This window comes from Triturus cristatus, chromosome 7 (genome assembly GCF_964204655.1).
Source record: "Triturus cristatus chromosome 7, aTriCri1.1, whole genome shotgun sequence".
In the NCBI taxonomy this organism is placed as follows: Eukaryota; Metazoa; Chordata; class Amphibia; order Caudata; family Salamandridae; genus Triturus; species Triturus cristatus.
The window spans coordinates 1,866,919,684-1,866,940,250 of record NC_140590.1 but is presented as its reverse complement, the minus strand read 5'-3'; the positions used below and the strand labels follow the sequence as shown (position 1 = coordinate 1,866,940,250).

The following is a 20,567-nucleotide window of genomic DNA, read 5'->3' as shown; positions in this document are numbered from 1 at the left end:
AGTCCATGTGGAATCATCATCAGACCTTGAGAAATCAACTTACACATTCGCTGGGGTGACTCAGATGTTATCATGGCAAGCTATTTCAAGGACCCACTGGCCCGGTCTGGCGAGAGAGCTTGAGCCAGCAAACAACACATGTTTTATTGATTCTGAAAGTGGATGTGCGGCAAAGATGCCTTTCCATCTTGTTCTTATCTTGTCACATTTGCTGTGTGTTCAAAGAAAGAGGTCAAATGTAGGCTTATCTCTTCTAACAAATTGCTGCTCATTTTATCCTGGAGAGTGGTGTTTACTTTTCTTTCTCTGGCTGCAAATTGGAGGATTTTGTAAAGTGAACTGTCTGACAATGTGCTGGCACAAAACATTTAAATAGCTAGAAAATTCAACTGTGCAAATATTTAAAATATATCTTTCAGTTGTTTGGAAAGCATTTTTTTGTAATTCTGAAGTGAGATGGAAAGAAAGAGTTTAATATGATAAAAACAAACCAGAACTCTTTACCTGGCGATGTGCAAGTGATAAATATTTGCTAAAACTTGATTTCCACAGATTATCATTTGTACGCTAAACAGTTATATCAGCATAACCGTATGTCAGAGGGAAATGTTATGGCCATTTCAATGGAGAATGTCTGTCTGTAAATGATAGTGCGTTATCGCAGCATGCTTTTGAAGTATATTAAAAGTGAAAGTTTTTAAATATTAAACATTCCTGTCCTGGCTGTGAGCACAATGCATTAGTGAACTAAAAGGCAGGTCAGGGGTCATGTGTACCCTATATGTGGGCTAGATTTTTATTATACATGGAGCAAAAGTTGAGTCCAGTAAATGCAACAAAAGAGATTTTGGTACAGCAGGGATGCTGAACTCACAAGTTTGAAGGTGCTCTATTACATGATAATGAGGACAAGCATTTGCAATGCAATAGGTCTCGCATTTACAAGAGTTTGAGCTATTGACATTGCAAATAACAATGCCTTTTACTTATGTTTTGAAAACCTGCAAGCGGTGCGTAAACACGCACTTTGTACTTATAGTCCTTGCTTACGAGAAGCAAGGCTGGCAGTAAAAGAGGCGCAGTTACTGTCATTCTTGCTTCTCATAAGCAACGACTAGAAGTTCAAAGTGTGCGCTTACGCACCGCTTGCAGGTTTTCAAAATAATTAATAAAAGGCATTGTCATTTATAATGCCAATAGCTCAAACTCTAGCAAATGCGAGACCTATTGCATTGCAAATGCTTGTTTTCTTTACTGTTAGCCATGTTGAAACATGGTTAAGAAACCTTGGCAAAGCCAACAGTGCTCACACTGAGAGGATCTACTGGCTCTGTCAAATGATTCACCCTTCACAGAGCGGTATTTGTTCAATGCTACATGCAATGGATGAATTGCAGCGGGAAAGAGCCTGCTACATGTGCACCGCCAAGGTCTCTTGAAAGCAAGGCTCCTGCTGGTTCTTTTGTGATGGTTTGGCTGCTACATGTGCACCGCCAGGGTCTCTTGAAAGCAAGACTCCTGCTGGTTCTTTTGTGAAGTTTTGGCTGCTACATGTGCACCGCCAGGGTCTCTTGAAAGCAAGGCTCCTGCTGGTTCTTTTGTGATGTTTTGGCTGCTACATGTGCACCGCCAGGGTCTCTTGAAAGCAAGACTCCTGCTGGTTCTTTTGTGATGTGTTGGCTGCTACATGTGCACCGCCAGGGTCTCTTGAAAGCAAGGCTCCTGCTGGTTCTTTTGTGATGTTTTGGCTGCTACATGTGCACCGCCAGGGTCTCTTGAAAGCAAGGCTCCTGCTGGTTCTTTTGTGATGTTTTGGCTGCTACATGTGCACCGCCAGGGTCTCTTGAAAGCACGACTCCTGCTGGTTCTTTTGTGATGTTTTGGCTGCTACATGTGCACCGCCAGGGTCTCTTGAAAGCAAGGCTCCTGCTGGTTGTTTTGTGATGTTTTGGCTGCTACATGTGCACCGCCAGGGTCTCTTGAAAGCAAGGCTCCTGTTGAAAGCAAGGCTCCTGCTGGTTCTTTTGTGATGTTTTGGCTCATTACATCTTCGCACAATGCATCTATTTCAGGTTACAGAAAGTGTAGTGAGTTAAACTATCGCCACTGAAACATGCAGTGATATGAAGGTCACATGTTTGAATCCCCGCAAGGCCATCTTAGCCTTTCTTCATTGTGAAGTTGGTAAATTGACTAAACTAACTTCGGTAAAAGAAACACCTTTTATTTGCGACACTTAGACACTACAGAAATGAAATGTGACAATCTATACAATAGCAAATGGTGATTTCAAAACGATCTTTTTTTTTTAGATTGTGTTCAAAGTTTTTTGGGCATGGCATTGTGGGGGCAGTCTGATTTCTACCCCGATTGGAATGTTGCAGTCTCCATACGTGTAATAAGGGCGCCCTTCGGCGAGCTGGCTCTTTATGGTGTATAGTGTGGCCTGACATGTTATAAACTGAGAGGACATGTGAGCAAATGTGGTTACCATATAATCCTCACCTGATGCTGAATTAACACTTTCAAGGCCCGATCCTTTCGTTCTGCTGTGGAAGCATTACTGCCGACACAAAGTACCCCATGGGTAGGGAGGATGTCGGCAAGAAACTATTATTGCGTTTTAAGTTGCCACGTTACATCCGGTCTCTCCAATTTATGTTTTTTGGAAAATGGAGAAAAAAAAGCTGAAAGGTGTTTGTGATTTATAAGCATTATTAGCAATTGGAAATTGAACTTACTTGGGGCTGAAAGTTATTAAACGCAATGTCTGTATTAATCTTCTAGATTTTTACCAAAAAATGTAAAGTTCAGAAGCGATGTTTGGCGAATATTTATTTTGTGAACTAATCTTGTGAAATGCTTTAGATTAAAAGTTTAGGAACCTTCTGTAACTGTCAAATATCCGCCCCTTAGCTTGCGCACAGCTGGTCTTCAAAGCCGTGCCACCGTTTAAACAGAAGATAATGACAACATTTCCTGTTTTCAAGGTGAACAGGAAACGTACAGAAAAAACAGGCATCTCTGCAGCAGGCACATTAACCAGCTGCCTGCCCCGCAGACAGAGCTGGCAGTGAGCACTGCCCAGAACACGGCTTGAGGGGGAGGAGCGCTGCTTCCACTCAATGAAACGCTGCTTCCACTCAATGAAACGCTGCTTCCACTCAATGAAACGCTGCTTCCACTCAATGAAACGACAGCGCACACTCAACCAATGCAGCAAAAACAGACCCGCATTCACCACCAAAACAGGACTTTTAAATGAAACTCATCTAAACGGCAAAGAACATGCTGCTCAGATAGATTTAAAGTGGTTAGGAAAAATAACAGCAGGAGAAACAAGGTGCAGAAGTTCACATAAAGAAATAGGGCGACGATTTACCACTTGCTAATGCTTGGCAAACGGTGAAACAGAATCCGTGTAAACAAGCCCCTCGGAAGCCAGGCCTGACATGTGACCTCGGTCTTTGAAGGTCCAGCAAACGTGCGGCATTTAAGAACACGCATTTGCAATACAATAGATCTTGTGTTTACGAGAGTTTGAGCTATTGTCATTTACAATGCCACTAGCTCAAAGTCTTGTAAATGCAGACCTGGTTCAGCCATCGTGGTCTGCTTCAAAGTGAGAGTAATAAAGCTTTGTCAAGTATAACTTAGCTAAAAAGGAGAAAGATGCCCTAATTAATCTGCAAAATGACAGATCCATTGTGGTGAAGCAGGCGGACAAAGGTGGGGCAATTGTCCTCTGGGATGTCAACAAATATAAGAAGGAAGTACTCCGCCAGTTGGAAGACGTGTCCTGCTATCGGAAAATTAAAAAAGACCCAACTAAGGAACTACAAGACCAACTCTTCAATATTATCGAGGAAGGTTTTTCACAAGGATTCGTGGGCCCCAAAGAACGCTCTTTTCTTAAAAATATGAATCCGAGGATACCGGTCTTTTATGCCTTGCCCAAACTTCACAAAAATGAACTTGATCCCCCAGGACGGCCTATAGTATCCGGCTGTGAATCACTTATTGAGCCAGTGGCTCAATATATTGATTTTTTCTTGAAACCATTTATAGATCAAGTACCGGCCCATTTGAAAGACACTACTGCCTTTCTTAACAGAATAGCATCCGTGCAGTTTAACAAAAGCGAACAACTGATGGTTTCAATGGATGTGGTCTCACTCTATACCCAAATTCCCCAGGATCAAGCGTTGGAGGCCTTAGAGTGGTTTTTAAGTCAAAGAGAAAGACCGGTACAAGTTCCTACGGAATTTCTTCTGTCTCTGGCCAAGTTTGCATTATCCAAAAATTACTTTGCTTTTGACTCACAGTTTTTTTACCAAACAAGAGGCGTGGCTATGGGCTGTCCTTTCGCCCCGGAGTTGGCTGTACTATTCATGGGTCTATATGAAAACAATTTCATATACAACAACAACCCGTTTGTAGCAAACATATCCAACTACATGCGATATATCGACGATATTTTCCTAATTTGGACCGGCACACAGCAAACACTGAACGAGTTTATTGGGTGGCTCAACGGAAGGACAAATGACATCAAATTTAGTAGTGTTTCGTCAAATGAATCAATCACATTTCTGGACGTCAAGGTAGTGGCTTCGGATGGAGAGCTTGAAACAACACTTTTTCGCAAACAGACAGATCGGAATAAGGCACTACATTATACGAGCAACCATCCTCGCAGTCTGCGACAAAATCTACCTTATGGTCAGTTCTTGCGAATCCGCAGGAACTGTACCAAAAAAGAGGAATACTTCATGCATGCCAACAAATTAAGAGACCGCCTTCTTGAAAGGGGATATCCGAAGAGATTACTTAAACACTCTTTGAAGAGAGCTTGGTGGACACCTAGAGAGACATTGCTGGAGCAAAGAATTAGAAATAAGGGCAACAGACCAGTCTGTGTAACAACATTCTGCCCTAATAGTCACCAACTCCGGAAACTCATTCTAGGCAATTGGCATTTGATAAAGGACCTCCATGATGAATTTTCTACCCCTCCAATGTTTGCTTACAAAAAGGAGAAAAGTGTAGCAAACTACATAGTTCGTGCTGCCCTACCTAAAGAAGAACAGCGCACATTAAGGAGCATGCTCAATTTACCGCCAGTAGTTGGTCACCACAAATGTGGTACATGTATATGTTGTGAGCAGACCATGGAGGGCGATGTATTTTCTTTCAACAACATACACTGGAAGCATAACACATTTAGCAATTGCAAAACTAGGAATGTTGTCTATGCAATAACGTGTTCCTGCCCAAAGTTGTATATTGGGAAGACAACCCAGGAGGTTCGTCAACGTATCACCCAGCACAAATCCAGGATTAGACGACGAGTGGAGAATGCCCCATTAGTCTATCACTGGGTTAATAATACACACAGCGAGGATGATTTGAAATGGACGGTCCTGTCCAAGATTGAAAGAGACCCGCGAGGAGGGGACTTGGAAGGCCAATTAAGCCAACGTGAGGCATTATTAATCATGAAATTCAATACGGCGATCAATGGCCTTAATGAAGTGGCGGAGATATTCAGACCAATTTCTTAATCTGACAGACAACATCGTCTTTTTGTCACCACCGGTGCGTCTGTGGGCCCTGCTGTCCTTAAATATGAAACTACGGACGGCTTTTCTGTCAACTTTGTTTGACAGTCCATGGACATTGCCGAACATTTTGCAGCCCCTTTTTAGGATGCCTTCATCTGTTCGATATGTAATAACATGTATACATATTTTTTTCATTCATTTTTGAACACACAACTTTAGAAGTTTGAACCACATTGCCCAGCAGCCACCTGGCGGATGTTTTTATAAACCTACTGCTACCAGTTTAAGCATACTCCCATAATGTATTTCGAGTCTTTTTCGAATTATGTCCCCGCCTTCTAAATCACACCCCTAGGGGTGCTAAGTTCGAACTACATATACCAGCAACCTCTATGTGTCTGGCAGTTTCAAATCATCACAAGTTCCCATGATGCAATGTGTTTTTCACTCATGGTTTTGACACGTTGAGAGACAGACGGACGAAAGGTGCACTCCCAGTAAGCTGGCGGGTATACTAAGAAATAAGACGGTTTAAAGGACGTGAGGTTGTGAGCACTTTTGTCTCAGCAGGTTTTACGATGACTTACACCGCTTTGTTTATCTTCAGATACCGGCGCGGGAAAATCATTCGAAATGCACAGATTTACTTATCCAAGTAAGTGTTGCACTTCCTTAGGCTGGTTGAGGTTCAGGCCTTCAAAGCTTTTTGACGGCAGTTTCGGGTTTTAAATGGTTGATGATGTTAATAATTGGAGCCCGTTTCTCCCTCGCTTTAGAAAAGCCAACATCTAACTAGTGGTAGCCGGAAAGGAGGACACGTTCCCCTGATCCAGTAAGTTGAGTTAGTATTTTTATTTTAACCCAAGTGTGTTGTGTGTCCTGTGCTATACGTTTTGTCCGTTTTTAGCTATGAAAGAAACTATAATGCAGTTGATTTCTTGTTTAGGTTCCTTTTTATTGGAAACAACTTGGATCGATTTCAGGCAGATAGATTCTGATATTCCAAGGTGGGTGATGTAAGGCCGTAATGGTGCTTCGTAGGTACTCTGACGTTAAAGTTTTATATCCTAAAACGTTTTTTATTATTTATTTCAGAAATTGGTTGGTCCTGAGGAGAACCCTATATTCAGTGGTTCGAAACGCGTCGACCAGTCTAGTCCTTGTTTTGCACCGCTTTTCAAGATATTTTTGTTTGCCTTGTGTATTTCAAAAGAATTTGATCAATTCATGGTGTTTAACGAAAAAACAAAATGTTTTTTGAGATGGAAAATTGAGATGTAATCAATCTACAAAGTGAAAGAAAGGTCGCTACAAGGACCCAGTTCTTTACAGTGTTTGTTTGTTTTGGTGTATGCATGAGTATATTGGCCATGAGTGTTTGATGAGTGTTTGTATGATTGTTTGATTCACCGAGGGGAGCATTATTTATGTGTTGTTGTATCACAAGTTTTGTAGAGTTTGTATTTATGATCTGAGCGCAATGAAGCATTGTTTTCAGCGCTAAATCAATTTGGTTATGTAAAACTAATTAAAATTATTTCCGTCAAATAATAAGGAAATTCAAAAAAACCCTCCTCTTATGTTTCATTTCTTATTAGGAGCTATTAAGGTATCCGGTTGAGTAAACCTCAGCTTGAACTTTTTGTTCTGTTTTTCAAAGTGAGAGCCAGCACGCCGAGGAGCGTCGTGGCTGCAGTAGGAGAGACCCTTAAAGAAAAGAGCGCTTACAAACTATATAAGGCACGCCGTGTCGCATCCGAAGTAAAGTAGCCAGTCGCCATGGGTGTTTACAAATGTATGTGTAATCAATAGGGCAACAGAAGAGCTAATATTTATAGAGGTCCTGTTCCTATGCCCATCAATGTATATACATAAGACACATGAAGGTAATCAGTTCCTCTGTTGTGGCAAGTATGTGATAGATGTCACTGTATGCCCTCACACACCTGTTAGGGTGTCATGCTTCATCATAGGGCGCTCCTCGTCGGACCGGCGCTGCAATGTCCAATGGGCCTGGTGGTTTCTTTGGCGGAGTTCTTTTGATCTGAGATTGCCGTATGTGAAGTGTGTATGTGGGCAACAGGTGCTAGATATGTGTTAAAGTGCAAGAGTGATTTTAAAATAGGCTCCAGACCAATGAATATTTTAATTCGAAGACAAGGCTGGGACTATATAAAAACAGTGGTGTCACCAACAGGTCGTAAGGTACCTAGGTGGCTAGTGAATATGTTTGGTCGACATGTTTCGTGTCATATGAGCTCCAAAATCGAGCGACACTTCTTCAGGACCAAGGTTGGTAAAGGTGATCCCCAATGGAGAACACCAAAAAAGAGAAACACACCCTAATTAAGGGGATGTGATTAAAGCAGATGTAGGCCCCAATCAAGGAACCTACCATGCCTCTCCACCTAAATAGAGGGAGACAAAAGGGAAAAGGGAAAAGGAAAGAGGACAAAGAAAAGCGACATGAGTGGATCCTGTCCAGTAAAATGTTCCCCTATTGATTACACATACATGCACGGCATATATGCCGAGGGACTGTCATACTCCTTAGAACTCAAACGCATTGTCTAAACCACTCAACTCCTCTCTACATACATTACCCTTTCATCTACATATCCTTACCACATTTTTGTGGACATGGATAATCAGGGATTAGGCTTCACCGATGACATGGTGTCAGAGATCCTCCGGGCACCCTCTCTTTTACAACCTGATGGAGGCAATCCATCAAGTAGCTCGTCTGAAGATTGGAACTCTTTAACTAACCAGAAGAAACTACAAACCAAGGTAGCACTTCATGGTGCTATGATGACTGAATACTTGCGAGCAAACATAGCCCCTAATGGACTCCTGGTTACAAATGCTCCAAGACTCTTCTGAATGACACTCAGCACGAGGACCTTGGCTCATTTGCTTTGTTTTGCTTTTTGACTTGCTTTGATCCGTTTTTTTGTTTTCGTTTTTCTTTCACGGACCCCATATGTAACTGTATTCGCTTCGCCCGTGACCTGCCGACTATGGTTATATCCAGGTAAACACCTCACTTGTTTCTCAGACCATTCATCTGCCCCCGTTTCCCGGCCACCGCCTACACTGGGATTCAGCTAGACAGCCCTCCTCCAGAGTGCCGTTGAGACTTAGCAAGCGCACGCCCCCGGCGCCTCAATTACCGTTCTCTGGCAAGAGGAGCATCCATTTAATAAGCATCCACTTCTACTCGACTGCACGCTACTAAATATCAAATACAAATTTAATTCAAACTACTTAGCACCCCCCGTTGTTGAAAGACCCTTCGGGACGCTCGCGCCAGGCACGGCGAATGACCTGTCTTCACTCTTCTGCTGAAAATGTATCACTCTCCATCCCGCAGATAAGCTGCACACGCATATTTAAAATGGCCGCTCCTGTCGGCTTCTGGGCTCCCGATTGCTACTATAGGATCACGCCCGGCGCATCAGTTGCCCTAACCTCGCCTGCATTAGATTGTTCCACTCTCCATGGCTCCCTATATTACTACTAATCACTGCCACTTCCCTTATCCTCTCCCAGAGTGGCCTCAGAACCGGGATGCCTCCCCACAACTCCTTTTGGACTGGGGTTATTCGCACCCTGCAACATTCTCTCACTCGGGGCGATTCACTTACTGTCTTCGTCCACGGGCCGTACTACCAGTATCTGTCCCTGTGACTCGATCCCTCAAGATGACGGTAACCGGTACGATCTCACCCCACAAAATAGCGGATGGTCTTCTACCAAACACTCAGCAAGCCTCCTCTCACTTGTATCTCGTGACCATCCCAGCTCCCTGGGCTTGATCCTTGCCTCCCACTATTGAACCTAACCTGCTGACAGCGTTCAGTTCCACAATCCTCTCCCACCAATAATCCTGACTTTTCGGCCGAATTGGAATGCAGACACTTCCTTGCTACCAACACTACCAGCCTATGATATTAATTTTGCAATCTATACTGTCATCTATTTTGACTACTGCCTAACTATTCTTCCACAGTGGAACTACTGACTTCCTTAATGATGGTTTGAACCCTCTGTGCTCTTTTGTATTGTTTTTCATTGTGGTTTACTTCTATTGGCTATGATTGTAAGTTACTACCTGCTTTACATATTGCTCACCTATTGTTGCCTTTATTACCCTTAGTTTTTCACTATACCCTCAATGTCTCTTTCTCTACCCCTTGCTGTTACCCTTATTCCTACCTGTTCCTACACTTGTCCAGGTTTTCCAATATGTGTATTGACTGATTAGCCCACCTGACTCCGATTTACCGCATCTTCTCCTTCCCATACTATCCTCTTACTCCATTACCCTATCACGGCCCCCCCTTCTGGTTCTTACTCTAATCGCTTACTTTCACCCTGCTCCTAATCTGACCACCCCACCTCTCTACACCCCACATCAAGTCTTCCCCCATCCTCTCCCCCCCCCAGCCTCCTTAATCCAACTACCATGCCCCCCTTCCAGACTCCCTCATTACAACAGACTACAGAATCAATCCACAGGACTCACCCATCACTAGACATGGCCCAAATTCATGGTCCATCCTCTACCCACCTAATCTCGCCAAAAACGCTAAGAAAAACTTTAAACACAAACTACTTATTGGTCACCATGAAACCCTATTTGTCGATAACTACCTTAGCCTCGCCTCCATAATAAAAACCAACTTCATTTTTTATTCCAAACGTCCCTCCAAATGGAAAAGCATTTTTCTCCACCACCTCCCCATCACTAAATCATGTAAAATCCTGTATGGTTTTAAATTGTCCACCTCCCCTTCCCCTGCTTTTCTTGGTGAAATAGACATCTCCATTTTCAAATCCGGTAACATCCTAATCCAACCTTCAGAAAATCACCTCACCATCTTTGAACAATATTTCAGCACCTTATCCTACCTACTACCCATCCCACCTCCTAACATTTCACCCTCTCAACAGACTGACGCCCTCTCACCCTCCCCTTACTTGTCGCCAACCCCTCACCCTACAGGCACTTATGATGCCTCTCAAACTCAATTCTCCAATTACCCCCCCTCGCTAGCAACCCTCCCTCATCCGGACACCTCTATAGCAGGCCCAGTCTCCCAAACCCTTTCTCTCTCTAATGACTTCTCCCCACCCACCACTAGGCACACCCCCTCCCTCACTTCCTCCTTTCAGCACCCTCCTCCCGATATTCCTATTTTTCGACTGCCTGTACCAATTTCATCTTCTCCAAACTGCCTTCCCCCCCTTAGCCAGGATGTCATTAGCCAGGAAGTTATTTACCCTCTCTCCCCTCAAGACCCCTTACCATCTCACAACACCGATTATGACTCTATGCACTCCCTTTCTGACTTCACGGACCTCCCTTCGTCCACCAACCTGAGAACGCCTCTCCACCACCCCCTGGCCTTCCAACCCACACACTCCACAGACCGCTCTACCCGTAAAACTCGGATCCTAATCGTCTCCCTACCACCCTCTCTCTCTCAGTCCCTATCACTCCGTTAACACAGACCCTATCTAACATCGAAAGCTATCTTCTTACCTTGTCAATTGAACTCTCCCAGCTCAGGAAAGATCTTTCCTTGTCATCTGAACTCTCTCAACTCAGGAAAGATTTTAACTCCTTCTCCTCTGAAATCCTCCTAAACCGCGCAATCTCCCCAAGGCCTGATGCACAAAACACCTCCAACCTTCAACAGTGGAGAACCTTCCCCCGCTGCAACTGTTCCCACCGACCCCCCCGTGCCTCGAGCCATCTCTACCCTTCAGACCTCCTCGACCTTTGTAACGCCTACCTCCCTAAATATCCAATTGACCCTCCCACCCCCCCCACTCTACCATTCCCGTGATCTTGGGGACGAGCAGAATCCCTTAACTCCCCGTCTCCCCTAGTCCCCCAACACACCTTACTGCTATCCAACTATGCCCTCCTCCATAAACAACCCGAAACCCCTCACATGCATGCTGGTTAACTGAGGCTCAGCTCTCCAGCACGCGACTGAAATAGCTGAACCCATTCTCAGCGAAGAGATTGACATTGCCTTCCTTACGGAAACTTGGCTCAAGTTCCACTCTACACCTATCCTTGACCTACTCTCCCCCCCCGGTTACTCCATACTCAGAAAAGGCAGATTAGATAGAATTGGAGGTGGTTTAGCTATCATCTTTAAAAACAAACTTCAACTCTCACTTGTTAAGAACTCTGACCCTATCACCTTTGAATACCTCAGAGCAGACCTTAATATTCAGGGCGCCCCACCTATTCGCCAACATAATATCTACCATCCTTCGCAGAGGAACTTTCTGATCTCCTCACCCAATCCTCACTTTCCAACTCTAAAAATCTCTTAATTGGAGACTTCAACCTCCGCTGGAATGATATCAAAGACCCTGCAGTTAATCTCCTCATGAATCTGCTGGCGATTAGTGACCTTAAACAAATGTGTCACTCTCCAACTCACACCAAAGGGGCTACTCTTGATGCCATCATCAGTAATAATGATTTTGGCCTCCCTCTCTAACATCACCCCCACTCCACGCCAAAAGCATCAAACACAAGAAATTGACCAGAAACCAACATCTTATACCCCGGCGAACTAGAAACAAAACTCAAAGCCCAATTCCTGCTCGCTCCCCCTCCCAAAATGCCAACGCCCTCACCGAGCACTATAATAAATCAGTTACCGAGGTCTTAGACCAAGTGGCCCCTCCCAAACTAAAAGCCCAAAGAAACATACCTTCCAAATCCTGGTTCAACTCTGACCTCAACAACGAAAGACGCTCTCTTAGACAGTCTGAAAGAACTTGGAGGCAACACCCGTCCCCCTCCCATCTAGCCCTCCTCCGATCTGCGAGGTCCAACTACAAAAAACACACCCTCAATGAAAAGACCTCCTTCTTCCGCACTCAGCTTGATAAGGCCAAAAACAGAGCTAGAGAACTATTCAGCATTTTCAAAAACCAAACATCCTCTGCCCCCCAAAAGCTGACGCCCACAACGAGAAATGTGAAGAAATTTCAAATTTCTTCTCTGATAAAATCACCAAAATATATCAATCTTTCCTCTTAAATCCCCTCTCTCCCAACCCACTACCTTCTTATGACATTTCTCCTGAATCTCCATCCCCATCAAATCCTCCCCAGGCCCCTTCCAATCTCTCGTCCGTTACCTTCCCACCTGAATCCAACCCTTTTCTCCTCAACAACAAAAAAAAAAATGCCTCCTGGCATAATTTTCACCATGTCAAGGAACACGAAGTCTATAACATCATCTCTAAGCTTAAACCATCCTCTCACACCAAAGACCCTATGCCCTCTAACCTTGTCCAAGACCTAAAACATAGCATTACCCCACTCTGGACCACCATTATAAACTCATCCCTGACCACAGTGTGTGTTCCCGCCTCCCTCCAACTGGGTCAAATCACACCCATTCCCAAAAATCCCAACGCAGACCCCAACGACCCAAATAAACTCCGACCTATCTCTAACCTCCCTCTTCTCTCCAAAGCCCTTGAAAATGTGCGCTGCTCCAACTAGATAATCACACTTTCGACCTCTTTGACTCACTGAAATCTGGCTTCAGAAAATGATGCAGCACAGAATCTGCCATGCTAAATATAGTGGACGACATTCACCACTCACTCGACAATGGCGAGTCTTGCCTACTCATTCTCCTCGACCTTTCCGCTGCTTTCGATACAGTTAACCACACTGCCTTACTTAACACTTAAAGTCCGCTTTGGCCTCAATGGCCAAGTCCTCAACTGGTTCACCTCCTTTCTCCAACACAGAACCCAACAAATCAAAATCGAGAACCGCCTTTCCAACCCCATTTCAATCTCCCTCGGTGTCCCACAGGGATCCATTCTATCCCCTGCTCTCTTCAACCTCTTCATAGAACCCCTTGTTAGACCTGGCACCTTGGCATGAGTCTCCCTTCCACTTCTTGCTGATGTGCCTCATGTGTTTTGTTGGTGTTAGCTGCTCAGGGCACTGTGCCACTGCCAATCAGTGCCACAGTGCAAGTGCTCCCTATGAAAAGTGTATACATGGATTGGTGTCCATGTTTGGCTTATTTGGTTTACTATCAGCCCCTAGTAAAGTGCACCAGGAGTGCCAGGGCTTGTAAATACAAATGCTGGTGGTGGGCTTGCAGCACTGGTTGTGCCACCCACAGAAGCGGCCTAGTAAAATCTGTCTAAGGTCTGCCATTGCAGAACCTGCGTGCAGTCTGGTACTGTCGCACTGACTGCGCAAGTGCACCTACTTGCCAGTCCCTAAAACCTTCCCTTAACTACATGTTAGTCACCCCTATGGTAGGCCCAAGGGCAGGGTGCATTGTAGGCATAAGGTAGGACATGCCCTGATGGGTGTGGCATGTACTAATAGTGAATTACAGCCATTTTCGTTTTTCACTATTGAAATGCTACCTGCTCTCCATAGGCCAGAATGGGCTGCTGGAATTATTACACTCTATAATCCCAGCGGACTCAGAGAGCATGGTAAAAAGTCAAGTTTAGTATGCCTGAACTCAGAATAATAAAATACTTCTTTTAGTAAAGTTTATTTTAATATCCTGCGTTTGTAAATACTACTTTTAGAAAGTTAGTATTTACTTGCCTAGCCATTTCAGTCCGCCTCTGCTGTGTGTGTGTGTGCTGCCTAGTTTCAGTGAGGGGCAGGGCTGGGGAATTCCAGGAGACAGGCTGGCTGCCAGGTGGTGGGTAGAGAGATTACACCAGGATGGGTGGGAGGAGTACACCTTGACTCTGAATAGGGCTGTACTCTGCCGCCACAATGCTGGCTCCGCCCCCTGTGGAGCGGCTGAAGTCTCTGCCCTGTGAACTGAAAGGAAAGAGCAGAGTCACCACAACAAAGTGCTCCAAAACGGGACTGAGCCAGGTACAGGCCCCCTGGCCACCAATAACAAAAGAAACTGTGTATAAAAGAAGGAGCCCTGCTCCTAAGAAATCAGATCCTGTTTATGCCAAGAAGAACCTCTGCCCGAAAAGAAGGACCTGGTAAAGCTGCATGGAGGAGTACTGTCTCTAAGCCTGAGAGACTGGCCTGTGGTGGGTGCCTTGCTGCAAGAAGGAGAGGAAAAGACTGAGAAAGACTTTTGATTCAACTTGTGCTTTGTGAACAATCTCCAAGGGCTTGCTTGTGAACTTGCCCCCTGACCTGCGCCTCAGGAACAGTGGGCGCTACCCCTCCCTGGAAGAAAGGAAGCTGCCGCTGGTGAAATTGCCTTAGCGCCGACTCCAGAGAACCTGTGTGCCCATCCCGCTGAGCAACGCGACTCCTGCACGATTGTGCTGCTGTGAACACCGTGACGGCCTGCCCCGCCTGGCCTGAACAAAGTAAGCTGCTGCCCCCTCGAGCCGGAGCTCGCAACGTAAGGAGGAACTGTCTGATCTGAGCCCCGAGCCTCTGTGGCCCCCGAGCCGTAGAGTCCACCGCAAGGACTGACGACACCCAAGTTCGCCGCTTCTGGACGACGCTGCAGCGCCTCGCGCTGAATTCACCCCTGAGCCGCCCCTCCTTCCTCCCATCTCGAGGCGAGCCGTGTAGTCCCGAGGCGCCCCGCCAAGCATCGTTGTCCTCTGCGACGTGGGACGCCCCTCCAACGACTGCCGAGGCCACCCCGGACTCCCCATCAAAAAGGAAGGTATCGTGTGCCTCGAACGCCTCAGCGTACTTGCAGCGTACGGCTGCAGCCACCGGAGCGGTACGCGTCCTCACGGGCCAACTGTACGGCCCGGACTAGCTTTCCCGTATGCTGACCCCCGCGGGAAGCGTGAATTACTGCAGGGAAGCGTCTCGAAGAGGGTACGGCTCGTACTGACACCGGTACGACGCGTACCATCACCTGTACGGCCCGTACTGCCAGATACGCAATCGTCCCCGTACGCCTGCTCACGCGGGAAGCTTGAGACGTAGGGGGGAAGCGTCCAGAAGAGGGTACGGCCCGTACTAACACCAATACGACGCGTACCAACGGCGCTTCGACGCGCACGGACCCCCAAAAGGTGCAGATTACACCCAACTTGTGCATTTTAAGGAACTGTGGCATCCTCGAACCTTACATACAAGTAACTGGAACTATATTTAAAAGTAAAGACTGTCATTGAAGCCTGCTTGAAGAATTTATATAAAAAGCTCTATTTTCATAAATACAGTCTGATGTCTCTGTGTGGTGGGTTGGTGATTGTTGTGGGACATCCTAAATGCTTAACCTTACGTACTCTAGAGTTTAGCCTGACTGCTCGCGCCACACTACCTAGAGGGTGAGCAGGGGTTATTGTCTGAGAGTAATCCTTTGCCCTGACTTAGAGGAGAGGGTCCCTGCTTGTCGCAAGTGCATACCTGCGCCAACCAGAGACCCCCGATTCTAACACCCCTCAACCTTATTCTCAAACAAGCAGGAATCAATTACCACCTCTATGCCGACGACACTCAACTCTACTATAAGATTAAATCCCACTCTGATGTCCTACACCTCAATGACACCCTGACCAAGAGCCAATCATGGTTCCACCACAATCATCTCAAACTCAACCCTAAAAAAATGAAATCATTCTCTTTTCCCCTAAAAAAAACCACTCCCCATACAAGTCTGGATATCCGTCCTTAACGCTCTCAACTGCTCTCTCACCACTTCCAATTCAGTTGAATCCCTAGGCATCACCATTGATTATAGCCTTGCCCTTACCTCCCACACAAAAACCTCAGCCAAAGGAGCACTCTTCCCTCTCCGCCATCTCAAGAAAATTAAACCCTTCATCCCGGCTGATGACTTCAAAACTGTTGTCCAATCGCTGGTCCTGTCGAGAATTGACTATGGTAACGCTATCCTCGCTGGAACACCTAAAGTCCATCTTGCACCACTCAAATCTGTGGTCAACTTAGCTGCTAGACTTATATCTGACTACAAACATTTCGACCCCATCTCTCCCACCCTTAAAACCCTCAAATGGCTAACCATCGAAGGCAGATCCACCTATAAGATTGCATGTATCGCGCACAAAGCCCTTCACCAAAACACCCCATGTTAATTCTCAGACAAACTCCACAAAGGGGGCTGCACCCGACCGACAAGAAGCACCAGCGCCCTCATTCTTATCCTCCCTCTGCTAAAAAAGAAATGCACACAAGCTCGCTCGCTCCTTCTCTAGAAACGCTCCTTCCATCTGGAACTCCCTGCCTAAAACCCTACGCTGTAACCCTTCCTACGTCAACTTTAAAAAAGACCTCAAATTGTACCTCCTCAACAAATATTGGGGTCAATAATACCTACCTCTGCAACTGTCTCCCACTCTGTGCCCCATCAGGCTCCCCTCTATTGCCCTCCAATTCTCTCCCCTCCCCATTCTCCCTCCTAACTCCCCTCCCTCACACTACTCCTTCCCCTCCCCCTAACCCCCTCCCTGCCTCTACCTTTAATTATGACATCTAGCCTCACGCACGGACTCCCACTGATCTCCCATTCCCCTAACTCCCACCCTCCTTATCCCCCTCCTTTATCTTCTCTTGTTCACTTCCACACACCCACCCTAGCCTAATTACTCTCTACCCACGTGAGCCTCATATAGTGCTTTTGTAAATAGCATTCGTATTTATCTGCTTTCCTTGTTATATTGGTTATTATTGCAATGTTTTTGACCAAATGTATCGATTACCGTACCTCCTCACACTCATGTAAAGCGCTCTGATACCCCTGGGTCTAGCCAGCGCTATATAAAACTTTAAAATAAATAAGTATATATTTAGATGACATTTGCAAGATGGTAAATATGGTCTGTACTCGCTCTTGTACCGCAGCCACTAACGCTCCTTGGTTTGCCTGACGAATACTTTCTTTAAGGTGGCGAATAAGCCCCAGGTTTCCATCCGGTCTGAAAGTGCTCATGATTATTAAATAAACAACAGTGAGGAAAATACTTTCTTGAAGGCTGCATATCGTTAAACCTATGTTTGTGAATATAATTACACGTAAAGATAGATATTTGTGTTTTTGTTTACATGGGGTCAGAAGCTTCTGCAGGAACGTGTCATGCGGTTTAGCTGCCACTTCCTCAAATCTTCTGCTATTCTGCTGTCTCTAAGTGCATTTGTTAGTCTTTTAAGATAACGAAGAATATATGTGCTGGACTGGGGTAGAATAGGAAAATAAAATGTTACACAGAGCTCACCACTGCAAGAAGGCCCGACTGGGGAACCAAAAGCAGTCCTGCTTCCTTACTCTCCTCACTCTACCTCTCACCCTCCATCCGCTCTCTCTTCTAATCTCGGTCTTCCCTCTCTGATCTCTTTCTCTCCTCACTCTACCTCTCGCCATCCATCCGCTCTCTCTTCTAATCTCGGTCTTCCCTCTCTGATCTCTTTCTCTCCGCACTCTACCTCTCGCCATTCATCCGCTCTCTCTTCTAATCTCGGTCTTCCCTCTCTGATCTCTTTCTCTCCTCACTCTACCTCTCGCCATCCATCCGCTCTCTCTTCTAATCTCGGTCTTCCCTCTCTGATCTCTTTCTCTCCGCACTCTACCTCTCGCCATTCATCCGCTCTCTCTTCTAATCTCGGTCTTCCCTCTCTGATCTCTTTCTCTCCTCACTCTACCTCTCGCCATCCATCCGCTCTCTTCTAATCTCGGTCTTCCCTCTCTGATCTCTTTCTCTCCTCACTCTACCTCTCGCCATCCATCCGCTCTCTCTGCTAATCTCGGTCTTCCCTCTCTGATCTCTGATCTCTTTCTCTCCTCACTCTACCTCTCGCCATCCATCCGCTCTCTCTTCTAATCTCGGTCTTCCGTCTCTGATCTCTTTCTCTCCTCACTCTACCTCTCGCCATCCATCCGCTCTCTCTTCTAATCTCGGTCTTCCCTCTCTGATCTCTTTCTCTCCTCACTCTACCTCTCGCCATCCATCCGCTCTCTCTTCTAATCTCGCTCTTCCCTCTCTGATCTCTTTCTCTCCTCACTCTACCTCTCGCCATCCATCCACTCTCTCTTCTAATCTCGGTCTTCCCTCTCTGATCTCTTTCTCTCCTCACTCTACCTCTCACCATCCATCCGCTCTCTCTTCTAATCTCGGTCTTCCGTCTCTGATCTCTTTCTCTCCTCACTCTACCTCTCGCCATCCATCCGCTCTCTCTTCTAATCTCGCTCTTCCGTCTCTGATCTCTTTCTCTCCTCACTCTACCTCTCGCCATCCATCCGCTCTCTCTTCTAATCTCGCTCTTCCCTCTCTGATCTCTTTCTCTCCTCACTCTACCTCTCACCATCCATCCGCTCTCTCTTCTAATCTCGGTCTTCCGTCTCTGATCTCTTTCTCTCCTCACTCTACCTCTCGCCATCCATCCGCTCTCTCTTCTAATCTCGCTCTTCCCTCTCTGATCTCTTTCTCTCCTCACTCTACCTCTCGCCATCCATCCACTCTCTCTGCTAATCTCGGTCTTCCGTCTCTGATCTCTTTCTCTCCTGACTCTACCTCTCGCCATCCATCCGCTCTCTCTGCTAATCTCGGTCTTCCGTCTCTGATCTCTTTCTCTCCTGACTCTACCTCTCGCCATCCATCCGCTCTCTCTTCTAATCTCGGTCTTCCCTCTCTGATCTCTTTCTCTCCTCACTCTACCTCTCACCATCCATCCGCTCTCTCTTCTAATCTCGGTCTTCCGTCTCTGATCTCTTTCTCTCCTCACTCTACCTCTCGCCATCCATCCGCTCTCTCTTCTAATCTCGCTCTTCCCTCTCTGATCTGTTTCTCTCCTCACTCTACCTCTCGCCATCCATCCACTCTCTCTTCTAATCTCGGTCTTCCCTCTCTGATCTCTTTCTCTCCTCACATTACCTCTCCCCATCCATCCGCTCTCTCTGCTAATCTCGGTCTTCCCTCTCTGATCTCTTTCTCTCCTCACATTACCTCTCGCCATCCATCCGCTCTCTCTTCTAATCTCGGTCTTCCCTCTCCAATCTCTTTCTCTCCTCACTCTACCTCTCGCCATCCATCTGCTCTCTCTTCTAATCTCGGTCTTCCCTCTCTGATCTCTTTCCCTCCTCACTCTACCTTTCGCCATCCATCCGATCTCTCTTCTAATCTCGGTCTTCCCTCTCTGATCTCTTTCTCTCATCACTCTACCTCTCGCCATCCATCCGCTCTCTTCTAATCTCGGTCTTCCGTCTCTGATCTCTTTCTCTCCTGACTCTACCTCTCGCCATCAATCCGCTCTCTCTTCTAATCTCGCTCTTCCCTCTCTGATCTCTTTCTCTCCTCACTCTACCTCTCGCCATCCATCCACTCTCTCTTCTAATCTCGGTCTTCCCTCTCTGATCTCTTTCTCTCCTCACATTACCTCTCCACATCCATCCGCTCTCTCTGCTAATCTCGGTCTTCCCTCTCTGATCTCTTTCTCTCCAAACTCTATCTCTCGCCATCCATCCGCTCTCTCTTCTAATCTCGGTCTTCCGTCTCTGATCTCTTTCTCTCCTCACATTACCTCTCCCCATCAATCCGCTCTCTCTTCTAATCTCGATCTTCCCTCTCTGATCTCTTTCTCTCCTCACTCTACCTCTCGCCATCCATTAGCTCTCTCCTCTAATCTCGGTCTTCCCTCTCTGATCTCTTTCTCTCCTCACTCTACCTCTCGCCATCCATCCATCCGCTCTCTCTTCTAATCTCGGTCTTCCCTCTCTGATCTCTTTCTCTCCTCACTCTACCTCTCGCCATCCATCCGCTCTCTCTTCTAATCTCGGTCTTCCGTCTCTGAACTCTTTCTCTCCTCACATTACCTCTCGCCATCCATCCGCTCTCTCTGCTAATATCGGTCTTCCCTCTCTGATCTCTTTCTCTCCTCACTCTACCTCTCGCCATCCATCCGCTCTCTCTTCTAATCTCGGTCTTCCCTCTCTGATCTCTTTCTCTCCTCACTCTACCTCTCGCCATCCATCCATCCGCTCTCTCTTCTAATCTCGGTCTTCCTTCTCTGATCTCTTTCTCTCCT

At 46.2% G+C, this 20,567-nt stretch overlaps 1 protein-coding gene across 3 annotated transcripts in view; it reads right to left on the bottom strand.

Moving 5' to 3' along the window:
- The window catches only part of LOC146813537 (uncharacterized), a 469,352-nt gene that overhangs the window by 2,101 nt on the left and 446,684 nt on the right, over positions 1-20,567 (bottom strand). The window lies entirely within an intron of this gene.